This window comes from Micrasema longulum, unplaced genomic scaffold (assembly GCF_059751315.1).
Source record: "Micrasema longulum isolate JH-2025_06_02 unplaced genomic scaffold, ASM5975131v1 h1tg000019l, whole genome shotgun sequence".
NCBI classification, from domain to species: domain Eukaryota; kingdom Metazoa; phylum Arthropoda; class Insecta; order Trichoptera; family Brachycentridae; genus Micrasema; species Micrasema longulum.
Genome location: NW_028277227.1, coordinates 51,376 through 63,285, shown reverse-complemented (window position 1 = coordinate 63,285; position 11,910 = coordinate 51,376). Strand labels below are relative to the sequence as shown.

At 32.0% G+C, this 11,910-nt stretch overlaps 1 long non-coding RNA gene across 1 annotated transcript; it reads left to right on the top strand.

The window, feature by feature from the left end:
- Positions 1 to 453: 453 nt before the first annotated feature.
- Positions 454 to 11,127, top strand: LOC148285624 (uncharacterized). The gene is made up of 3 exons (XR_015825401.1): positions 454 to 504; positions 2,608 to 2,652; positions 10,791 to 11,127. It is a non-coding gene; the product is annotated as an uncharacterized LOC148285624 (long non-coding RNA).
- The last annotated feature ends 783 nt before the right edge of the window (positions 11,128 to 11,910 follow it).

The following is an 11,910-nucleotide window of genomic DNA, read 5'->3' as shown; positions in this document are numbered from 1 at the left end:
CACACCTATATGACTTATAAGTCATGTCAGCTAAAATCCACACGGCACAATAAAAAAATATAGGTGGATTAATATTTGTTGCATTATTGATGTTTCTTTTTTTTTATAAAAATAAATTTTGCGTTCTCATGATTTACCCAAATATTTAATTTTGAGGTCTATTTTCAACGAGTTGTAAATAACTCACTATTATAAAATGGGAATCAAGTTGGGGTAGGGTGGGATTCGAACCACGGGCCTTTGATTTGTGAGTCCGAGACACTAGTCACAGGACCACAGCCCGAATTTTTTTTTCACTCTTTATTTTAAATAATGGCAGTTTTAAAAAGCGGTTTGAATATTTATTATTTTAGATGCATATAAACTAACATTCCAAACAATAATCTGGGTTTTCAAGTTTTAGTAATAAAATAACTTCAAATCAAAATTTTATATGTTTTATTTTTCTGTTTACATTTTCAGTTAAAACCATTCTGGCAACCTGGTATAACAACTGATACGAAAGTAAGAATCCTTTTTTATGTATATTTTTAAAAGGTTTTCGACATAAAATGCTTTTTTTATGGTACTTTTTTTTTTATCGTTATTATTATAATATGGATGATATTAACAATAAAACGTGGTGTTATGTCAGCGTATTTGCATAGCAAGCAAGAAGTCTCGGATTTTATTCCCGACACGGTTGATATGAAATATTTATTTAAAAGGGTGTGAATATTTCATAGTCTCTAGACTGGTACCTGAAGCGTTAGACTGATTACCTTATCTTCATGGAACAAAAAAATGACTAAGATACGCTACGATTGGTGTACCAATGCAGTGCTTTATGCTCCATTTGGGGCGGAAAGGGAATGATGATGATGATGTTATATGGATAACCTATACAGCCCCTATTGGTAATTCAATGTATCAAGGTCGTTTTACAAAATAGATTCTTGAAATATTAATTTAATTAACTTAAAATAAGGAATTAAGGTAAAACCATTTAAACCATTTACTTTGCTAAGTGGGTTTTAAGTTTTTTCTGAAACATTACTTCACTCTCTGAGTTTCGCACTTCTGCTGGGAGATACAGTTTATTAAAATAAATGTTACTTCTAAGAAATCCATGCTGTCATCTGGGTTGTACTCCGTAGCGAGTTTATTAGGACTAATAAATATTACAATAAAGACGGAGAGCACTTTTCACTCAATTCAATTCATTTATTTTTAAATATAACATATACATTACAAAAATATATTCAATACGTACATATTATAAAAAAAATAAAAAAAATACACGAAAGAGACTCATGTCAAAGTGGTAGAAGAATCTTGCTCCGGAAAACCCCTTCGGATACATGGAACAGATCAATATCCAGAGCGATGTTCTTCAGCATAGCGGTAGCCCTTCCAACAGGCACAACTATGGGCAGGTTTGTCCTGAATATCGGAATATGAAACAATCTATGCTGACGCTGTCTTACGTAATTATCAGGAACATACTAACCAATGCTTATCATAATTTCAGAATTATCGATCATACCGCGCAACAATCGATACAAATGTGTGGTCAAAACACATTCTTTCTAGTCTTTAAACTGTTGTAGCCAAGCATACCCTGGAGAAACTCGGTCGGGTAGAGCCAAGGATAATACCTGCACTCTCTCATGTAGAGATATCTCAAAAACTTTTTTTGGATTTTCTCTATCATAAGAGAGTACTTCAGTTCATGTGGCTCCCAAATCATCGAGCCACTCTCGAGTCTACTTCGCACCGAAGAGTTGTAAAGAGTTCTAAGTACGCGGATATTTTCGAAAACCCTGGCAGAACGCAGAACAAATCCGAACATCTTCAATGGATTAAGGGAGAATATGGAAGTCTTTATTTAGGATGCTGGCTCAATTATCAGTGGAATTTGGGAATATTTCTAAACTATGTAGCCCCGATAGAATGGATGAGTATTGGAGCAATAATTGATATTTTTTTTAGTAAGCTGCTTATTGTTTGTTGATGATGCAGTTCTGTTAGCAAGCAGCAACGAGGATTTACAAAAAATAGTCTCTAGAATGAAGAGCGAATTGGCGATGAACGAAAGTAAGTCGAACGTGATGGTATTTAAAAGGGGAAGTGAGGTTTCTGACCGCATAATAAATATAAACAACAAATGTTTTAAGCAAGTAGAAAAATTTGTATCTGGAAAGCATGTTTTCAAGAGATGGAAGAGTAGAAAAAGATGTTGAAATTAGCATTTTTGTTTAAGTTCAATGTGCACATTCAACTTGAAATGAATCGTCTTTTTGCTACTAGTTTTATTGGCCTTTCCGAAAACAGTGTTTATGGACAGTAGCGGTTTGGCATTTAACTCCCACATATGGCGTCCGAAAAAAGACATGTAGAAATTTAGTCATATGTACGGCTTATGACTGTTGGTTGGGTTATTTTATTTTATTTCATGAGGTTATTCAACAATGATACATACTATGAAACAAGGATTATTCTATCTTAATACTGGATCAACGGTCTTATTGATAAGAAAATCAAATTGATACAATCATACAATCACTGTACATCAAATAAATAAAAACCAAATGAAACAATTTACATTCATATATTTATTTATTCCAGAACACCGGCCAGAAGTTTAAGGAAGAAACTATCAAAAATCTGCAAGTATGTCCTCACTTTTATTTGATTTGTCCTCACTTTTATTTGATTTAGTTTTTTTATTTGCTTACTACAAAATAATTTTGAACTGATAAAACTTCCTTAAAACTCCTTGGATTTATTAACAGAAGCACAACTGATTTCAAAAACATCAATACCCTTAAAACTCTCTTTTGTTCCCTAGTTCGCCCGTATCTAGAGTATTCCTCTGTTATCTGGTCTTCATATTATGATGTTCACACAAAAAAATATTGAATCAGTTTAACATCGATTTTTAAGAAAGATAGGCTGGAGGTTGGGCTTATCCACCGACCAATATACATATAATGAGTTAAAACTGGCGTAAATATATATTTTCTTTAAGACCGTTGAAATAAATCCGACCTTCTAGTCCTATTTAAAATTTTCAACTCACTCTTTAATGCGCACGACATAGTGAGCCCAGTAAAATTAAATATCCCATTTAGAAACCTCAGACAAAACTTACTCTTTCATACCAATGACCATAGAACTAACTATGGTTTTAATTCCCCTGTGCCCAGAATTCTTAGGTCTGCCAACAAACATACCAGTCTTGATTTCTTTGATAACAAGTTGTCTTATTTCAAACGATCACTGAATCGAATTCAATTATAAGCACCTCTCTCCCGTTTCCACTCCCACCAAGTCTACTATATACCATTGTGTGTTCTTCTTTCCTTTATAATAATTTCTATGTATTGATATGTCCTTAAAATGCCCATTGGGCGTATATCTACATAAATAAATAAAATAATACAAAATTTTGAAAAATATGTCTTTAATATTTAAATAATAAAAAAAAAGTTTTTTATGTGATCCCTTGTATCGTGAGCCAACTCAGAGGTTCAACACTCAATTTGTAATTAGATAACAATGAGAAATGGTAAGTTTTCCTTGAAAATGTTTCGAAAACTAAAATATTAATGTCGACTTTCTCTAATATCCAGTTGGAATCAAGAATAGAAGCAGATCCGTGGATGGGTGTTTTAGTCTCGATGGCTCCTCTCCGGTAAAACTCTGAAAAAAAATGGCGATAAGTCCGCCATGTAATGTTTTTTTTGCCTTTTTTTGCTGATGTTTCCATGACCGATTTGAGCTGTGAGCAACTAAATAAACTTGATCGACTTCAGAATACATGCATAAGGTACATTTTTGGTCTTAGGAAATATGACCACGTTTCTGATTATCGTAGGCAACTGAAATGGCTCAAAATTAGACAGCGGAGAGACTATCACTCCCTCTCATTTCTGTTCAATGTACTTCATTTTCCTGACGCTCCTATATACCTGCATGAAAAATTTCAACGCTTATCAGTTCATGGTTTACCTCTTCGTTCTAATTCTCAAGGCTCTCTCTTAATACCCATCCACAATTCCTCTTTCTTCTCTAACTCATATAGTGTCCATGAGGCTCGACTGTAGAATCATCTTCCATCCACCATCAAAGATGTTACTATATTGTCTCAGTTTAAATCACGTCTGAAAAAACATTTCCTTTCTCTTCCTTAATCTCTCCTCCTTTCCTTTTTCCTCTTTTTCTTCTTTCCCATTGAGTAATAGTTTTGATTTAAGGTAATTTATAAACAAATACGTTTATTTCTATTTTTATATATCTTTAGTTTTTCAATTTTTAATTTCTATTGAATATGTTATGTAACTTGAATTATAAAAATGAAACTATAATTTTATTAGTTGGTTGGAAGAAATTGCCATTTGACAATAAGCCCGCCAATGTGCAAATAACATTTTGTATAAAAAGTTAAATAGATAATAAAATGGTTGGCGCATTCGCGTACCATAATCATGGGTTCGATTCCTGGCGGGGCAGATATGAAATATCAGTTTTAACATTAATTCCGTACTGCAATATTTAATTGCTCCTATACTGGCACCTAATGCGAATGACTGATAATACCCTGAATGTGGAAAAAAATGATTTTATTGCGTAAAGTTGTAAATAATCTTTTTGATGATCCTGATTTGGTCAAATGTATATATTTCGATGTGCCTAATAGGGCATCATATTTATTAAAAATCTATTGATATAATATCCTAAGTCAAATTCGCGCATAAATTCTCTGTTCCCGAGAATTTACTCTTTCGGGAACAAATGCACTGATGACCAAAAAATAAATGTATTCGCTATAACTTTATCTAACTTCAAGAGCCAATTACTCTTTTAAAAAATTGATTAGTATTTTATTTTCTAGGATTTTCATTTGTATTTAATGTATATATTTCCACCATGCAAGAGGTCTCGGGTTTGATTCCCGACGTTGTTAATATGAAATATTTATATGAAGCAAGTTTTCACACTATAATATTTAATAAAATATTTTATCTTTTCTCACTTGAAATTCTTATTCATTTTTTTTGTCACATTTAATGTTTATATCTTTTGCATAATTTATGAAAACTTAATTGGTCTTTTTATGTTAAAAAAATGTTGTTTCTAATACTTATTATGTATGACTGTATGTTTTCTGAATAAAATAAAATAAAATAAATATAAGACATAAATACCAAATCTAACAAATACTTGAAGGAGGACATGTTAAAAGTCGGAATAATCAGCGCGCGTGCATGAGAAGATGTATGAATATAGAGAAAGCGAGATCCGTATTCAATAATAGAGTGATGTGCCGTAATAACCTCTCTGCCTACCCATACGGGAAAACGGCGTGACGGTTTGTTTTTGTTGTTGTATATTTCATAGTCCCTGTACTGGTACCTAAGGCGTAAGACTAATCATCTTACCTTCAGGTAACAAAAAAAATCAAGATACGCTTCGATTGGTGTAATAATGCAGTACCTCTATGCACTATTATGTGCGGAAAGGGAATGATGATGATGGTGATGATATATTTTTCATTTTAAATTGTGTATTTATATTTATTAATTGTTTATAACCTTTATAATATTAACATATTACAACAGCAATGAAGAACATTTTAGATAAGGCAATATAGAAATCTAGGCATCTAAAGGGCTTATGACCTGTCATTGGCTGATTTTAGTGGCCACTTAACATACTGTGTAACATTCACCATTCTACCCATATTTGAACATCTACATTCCTTCAATATATTTTGTAAAAGCCCTTTGGGTGATAATAAATAAATATAAGTTATTCAGATACATACGCTGCAATTGGAGTACTATTGCAGTGATTTATGCACCACAGTCGAGCTAGTGGTCCTATGGTCAGCTCAGTCTCGGGTTCGATATGATGAAATATTTGCATAAAAATGTGTTTTTACACAAGAATATTTCTTAGTTCTTTGATGCTGGTGCTAGACCAGCAGTTTGACTAGCAGTCATGATGAAGACATGCGATTGATGTAGCGATGCAGTACCCTATGCACCTCTGGGTGCAGATGGGGTAGAGATCATGATTTTGATTTATTCGCACATTTGTAGCAAATTACGCTTTTGTGTAGGAAAAATAATAAAAAAAATATTTTTTGTAGCTTCCTGATACTGCGGAAGAACCAATAACTCATACACCAAGCCAGGTGTGTTACAATTTGTATAATTTTTAGTGTAACTAATGAATAATGATAAATTTTCAGCCTTGTGGAGTAATGGTCAGCGCATTAGCCTGCCATGCAAGAGGTCTCGGGTTCGATTCCCGATATGGTTGATGTGAAATATTTGTTTGAATGGGTGTTTTCACACTAGAATATTTCATAGTCCCTGAAATGGTATCTGAAGCGTAAGACTGATCATCTTACCTTCATGTAACAATAATGAACTGTTGCTTGCCATTAGGAGAAATTGATTGTACGAAATATTATTGTTTTATTTGAAATTTATTTACTAACCCTTACGGATTATTATTTACTTTACAAAAATAATACATAATTTTTATTCATAATCTGATAATAATAATATTTTTTATACCTTTTGAAAAGTTGGTCTGAGTCTTTTGTTTAGTTTTGTATAAGTTAAGTCCCTGATTTGTTTGTCCGATTGTCTTTGTCTCGTTTTGGAATGGTGTATGTTATATTGTTCTGATGATTTTCTAGTATGTTCATGTTTATTCCAAGTTTTGGGTCTTTGTCTACAATGATATCTGTAGCTGAAGCGCTACCGACGAGTCAGCAGGTCCACCACTTTCATTAAGTCATCCCTTTCGCTGGTTGTAGGGCAGTGGAAAGCCGATCTGACTCGTAGTTCTTAAAGGACTTTTAACTCCAGAGAAAAGCGCCACGGTCGGTATCCGTAAGGCGAGAAGTCTAGTAGTCGAATCCAATGGCAGGTGAAGGTCTTGTAGAATAGTTGGTATCGGCGGAGGGTAGAACGAAAGATGATTCAAACACGAGCAGTAGAATGAGACTGATTTATCTAATGGCGCTGCGGCTTTTTATACACAAAAAATATGCGCGGCCTATACCGGCCGGACAGTACCGTACCGACCAATCTTGTCGCGAGAGAGATAGCGCGCTGTCGCCCGCTCTATATGTCCCTCTCTCGCCACGTATAACGACTACCTCCCCCCGCCAATAATTGTAATTGTGGACGAAGAACTAAAAAATGGTAAACATGGACACAATTCGAAAATATCAGAACAATATCAAATACAACTTTTTAAAACGAGACCCGGACAGTCGAGACTAATAAACCGGGGACTGAAATTGTGTAATAATCTACCAGTAGAATTTGAATTTAAAAAATAAAACATATTTTGTTTAATGCATCTAATCCGTAAGTGTTTTTTAATAAATTTCGAATAAAAAATCATCATTTCAAAATTTATCGTATTAAATTTTATAGTTACACGTCACAAGTTCTTCTGATTGATGAGTTGGCTATCCGGAAACCAGAAATCTTCACAACACTCTTTCATTCATAATAGTTCGTGTTAATTTAATTCATTTCCGCCGAACAAATGAATGCTCTAATTTTTACCGCGCATACGAAAACATTTTTTCCATCAAATTTCTCATAGCAATCAACTTTCCTTATTCTATTGAATATTATTTTTAAATTATTATTTAAAAATAGTATTTTTTTGACACAATCAATTATTTATTCCTTAACCATATATATATATATACTCGTAACTCGATTTGAAGCTTTTTCAATCCGTTCTATATTTTCCAATAAAAATAAATTCGATTACCTCAACCTAAATTTACACAGAGAAGGAAAACATTCAGAGAAGGGAATATAGATGTATAGGCATTTATAGGGCTTATGACCTGTCATTGGCTGGTTTAAGTGGCCACTTCATACAGTGTGTAACATTCACCATTCTGCCTATGTACGAACATCAACATTTCCTCAACTCTTTCATTTGTTGACTTTTGGGAAGTAAAAGAGCCGAAGCGTTCATCATGCGGGTGAGATTCAGCCGGCTTAACTAATTACTAGGCAACGCATGAAAACAATTTTGCAATTTTTATACTTCTTCTTTTACCAGTTAGTTAATTCAACAATGTTTTGTGTATGTCCAAATGTTTGCAAAATGGCTGGATTTCCTCCCTAGGGAGTTATTTAGGTAAAAAAAATGCATCAGAGAGGAAAAACATTTTTGAGAATCTCACCCACATGATACAGGTTTCAGCTATTTTACTTCAAAAAAGTCAACAGGTGGAAGAGTTGAAAAATGTGGATGTGAAAACATAGGCAGAATGGTAAATGTTGCACGAATTGTAAAATGGCCACTTAAACCAGCATATGACAGGTAATAAGCCCTGTAAATGTCTAGACCTCCATATTTCCTCTCGAAAATGTTTTCCCTCTGTGTTGCAATAGTTTAAGATTGAAATATTTCCCTAAGGATGAAATCCAGCCAGTCTGCAAACATTTGGACTCACAAAACATTGTTGAAATAATATTATTAGTTAAAATAGTACATTATATATCTATATATTATATTTCTTCATGAAAACTCATTTGTTAATCGTTTTGGTACAATGTATCTAAGTTCTCGGTAAAGTTATATTAAGTTTAAATTTTATTTCAAACTGTGTTAAAGCTTAACCGAGCAATTTGGTTATTACTTTGTATGAAAATTATTAACTAAATTGACACCAAATTACTCAAACTGGTAATATAATTATCTCTTCGCAAGTAAACCAAGAATCTTTCTAGCGTGTTCAGAAATGTGAGATTATGGTCTTGATAATATTGAAACTTTGTGTATAGCTCATTCATTTGAATAATATAAAACTAAAGAAAAATTCAATTTTTTATTAATTTTATTTTTTTATAGTAAATTTACACAAGGGTAAAAAGAAACCAGTATACGTCAATTTTAAAAAAATCACATAGGCATAGATTTTACTACCAATTTACCAAAGAACGTCTCTTTCCATGTCCCAATTTATGCATATTTTTGAAGTTGTGATTATTTAAACATCTCATGTCTGTTCAAATATATCGTTAATAAATACATTGACACGGAGTTCCAAGACCAGACCGCAAAACTTCAAAGGAACAATACTCACAGCAAACTTTTTTTTAAATATTTTTTATTTAAATCCATAAACTATTTTCTTTTTCATATATTGCTTGGATCAAAAAATGAGGTGAAATTTTCTATTTCAAATATGGACGCTCTTAAATTCTGGCAAATATTTCTTTGGATTAGTAGTACTATTTATCATATCTGTGTCAGATTTGATGTCAAAATCTGCATTTGTCAAGTAGTTACGCACATGTTTTGAAAACAACAAAAAATTAATTTAGCGATTTGCACAATGCCTGATTTTGTTGAGCAAAGAAGTTATGTAATTTTTTTGTTTGCGCAATGAAATTTATGATTTAGAATTGTTTAAGATAGTGCAAAAAGCCCTTTGGTGACCGGGTTTCGTAACAAAAAAATGTTTACAAGTAGTAAAAGCAATACAAAGAAGGCAAAAAAAGCGCTGAAGACAAAAATCGCCCAGAATCACCATCAACATAAACTGATGAACAACACGTCAAATAAACCAAAGATTTGATGCCATTAAATCGTCGATTGACAATAAAAAACGTCGTAAATACTGTTAACATTTCATTTGGATCAGTCCAGACCATTATGAGAAATGTTCTGTGCCTGAATAGAGTTAGATCTCGTTTGATGTCAAAAAGACTCATTTTTTTTGGAAAAAACAGCGTCGCGTTGAATTCTGCGAAACAATGCTTTCGGACTATCAGACAATCCTTGATTTTTATTCCACGATACTGCACCATCTTACACTGCATTGGTGTTTCGAGACCATTTCGCCAAGAAATCAACTTATATTGTTCCACAACCTGGCTAAGGTAAGTTCTGGCTATTCCCTAAGCCTAAGAGACCGCACCGGAGACATTGTTTTGACACGATTGAAGAGATTACAACCGAATCGCTGCGCGCTTTTAGAGGCCATTCCAAAAATGTACTTTAAAAATTGTTTCGAGGATTTGAAAAAACGTTGGCATCAGTGTATTGTATCAGGAACGGAGTATTTTAGGCAATGAAATAGATTTAAAAGGACAAATCAAGATTTTTAAAGCTATAAGGAATTTCAATTAATTTTTTTATTACTTTGTTATTTCTTTTTCTATATAATCTAAAAATGGAGAAAATCGTTGACTTTTCGGACTAGCATCCCTTCCACAGACCTGTACTCTTCCCCTACCCAGCCGCTTACCTTGTCCGCATCTGATGCGTATAGTTTCGTTGATCAAATACGTTTTTTCTCTTTTTTTTTGTAGGGGGAGGGGAAGGTTTTTGTAGGATCCTTCCAGTTATAAAAAAATCTTAATTTAAAAAAAAAAACGGTTTTAGAAAAAAAAACATTAGGATTTTTTTTTAAGTTCACTATGACGAAAATTGCTCTGAAGTTTCGCGATCTGGTCCTGAAACACTGTGTTTATAATCTACGAGCGAAGAAAAGTGCGTATCTCTCACTTGATTTATTTATATTATTGTTTACTTATTATTCATATTATTCCACATTTTGTTACACTATTCATCTGGGATCAATATTTTTATAAATTTTTGTTTTAATTTTTTTTTTTAAATATTAAATTTCACCTTGTTTTTTTCATTTAAAATATCTATGGTAGTTTATCAAACTTGATTAAAATATGAAATAATAAAATCATTGTTAAAATAGTAATACCTAATATGTTTTAATGTTTTTCTTTCAGGTGCCCGATAATCGCGAATCTACACATGATTTTCCATCAAAAACAACTCAAATTTTAGACAATATTTTAACAGAAATATAATTTTTGAAATTACTGTAAATTAAAGGAAGTAATTAATATATATTTTTTTTTTTATTTTTATTTAAATCTTAATGTTTTTTTCTTCATAAATATTTTTTTCCATTTCGTAATACTTTTTAATTGCTTTAAATAAAATTGAATTTTGTGACTTTGCCTTTTTCCTAAATGGAAGTCTAATTTTGTTCTTTTCTCTAGTATTGTGATCGTGTTCATGCTGGTTCCGATCAATTTTTTTCCAAAATTCTGTTTTTTTATTAGAGTTTATAATTTTATGAACAAATATCATTGTATTGTAAAATATTCTTTGTTTATATGTTAATAATTTCATTTCATTTACCATCGACTTTACCCTCGTATATCTGTTTTTTTTCAAAATGATTCTAAATGCTTTATTTTGTAATACAGTTAGTTTATCTATGTTTTCTTTGTTTGATAAAAATAAAATGCTACCACAGTAGTTAACGTGTGGTTCAATAATTGCTTTGTAAATAGTTTTGCAAGAGTTCTTATCAATAAATCTTCTGATCCTTCCCAAAATTGATATTTTTTTTGCAATCTTATTTATTACCATCTTAGCGTTTTGGTGAAATGTAAGTTTTGAATCCAACATTACACCTAAATATTTAATTTCAGTGACTTCATTAAGTTTTTCATTTTCTTTTTCAATTGATGGTGTAATTTCTATTCTTTTGTTTCCTATATTCATATATTTAGTTTTGTTCACATTTAATTTTAATTAATTAATTTTTAGCCACAGTGATACACTATCAAGATCATGATTTAGTCTGTCCATAATTGTTTTATAATTTTCTCCCGATATATATATTAAGGCATCGTCTGCAAAGAGTCTTATCTTTGAATATTTTAATGTTTCGATAATATCATTTATGTATATAATAAACAAAACCGGTCCGAGAACCGATCCTTGTGGTACTCCCAATGAAATTTTGAGGGGCTCGGAAATTTCATCATTCACCTTCGTTATTTGGTATCTATCGCCAAGGTACTCTTCAAACCATTTTATAGTTTTTCCTTTTAT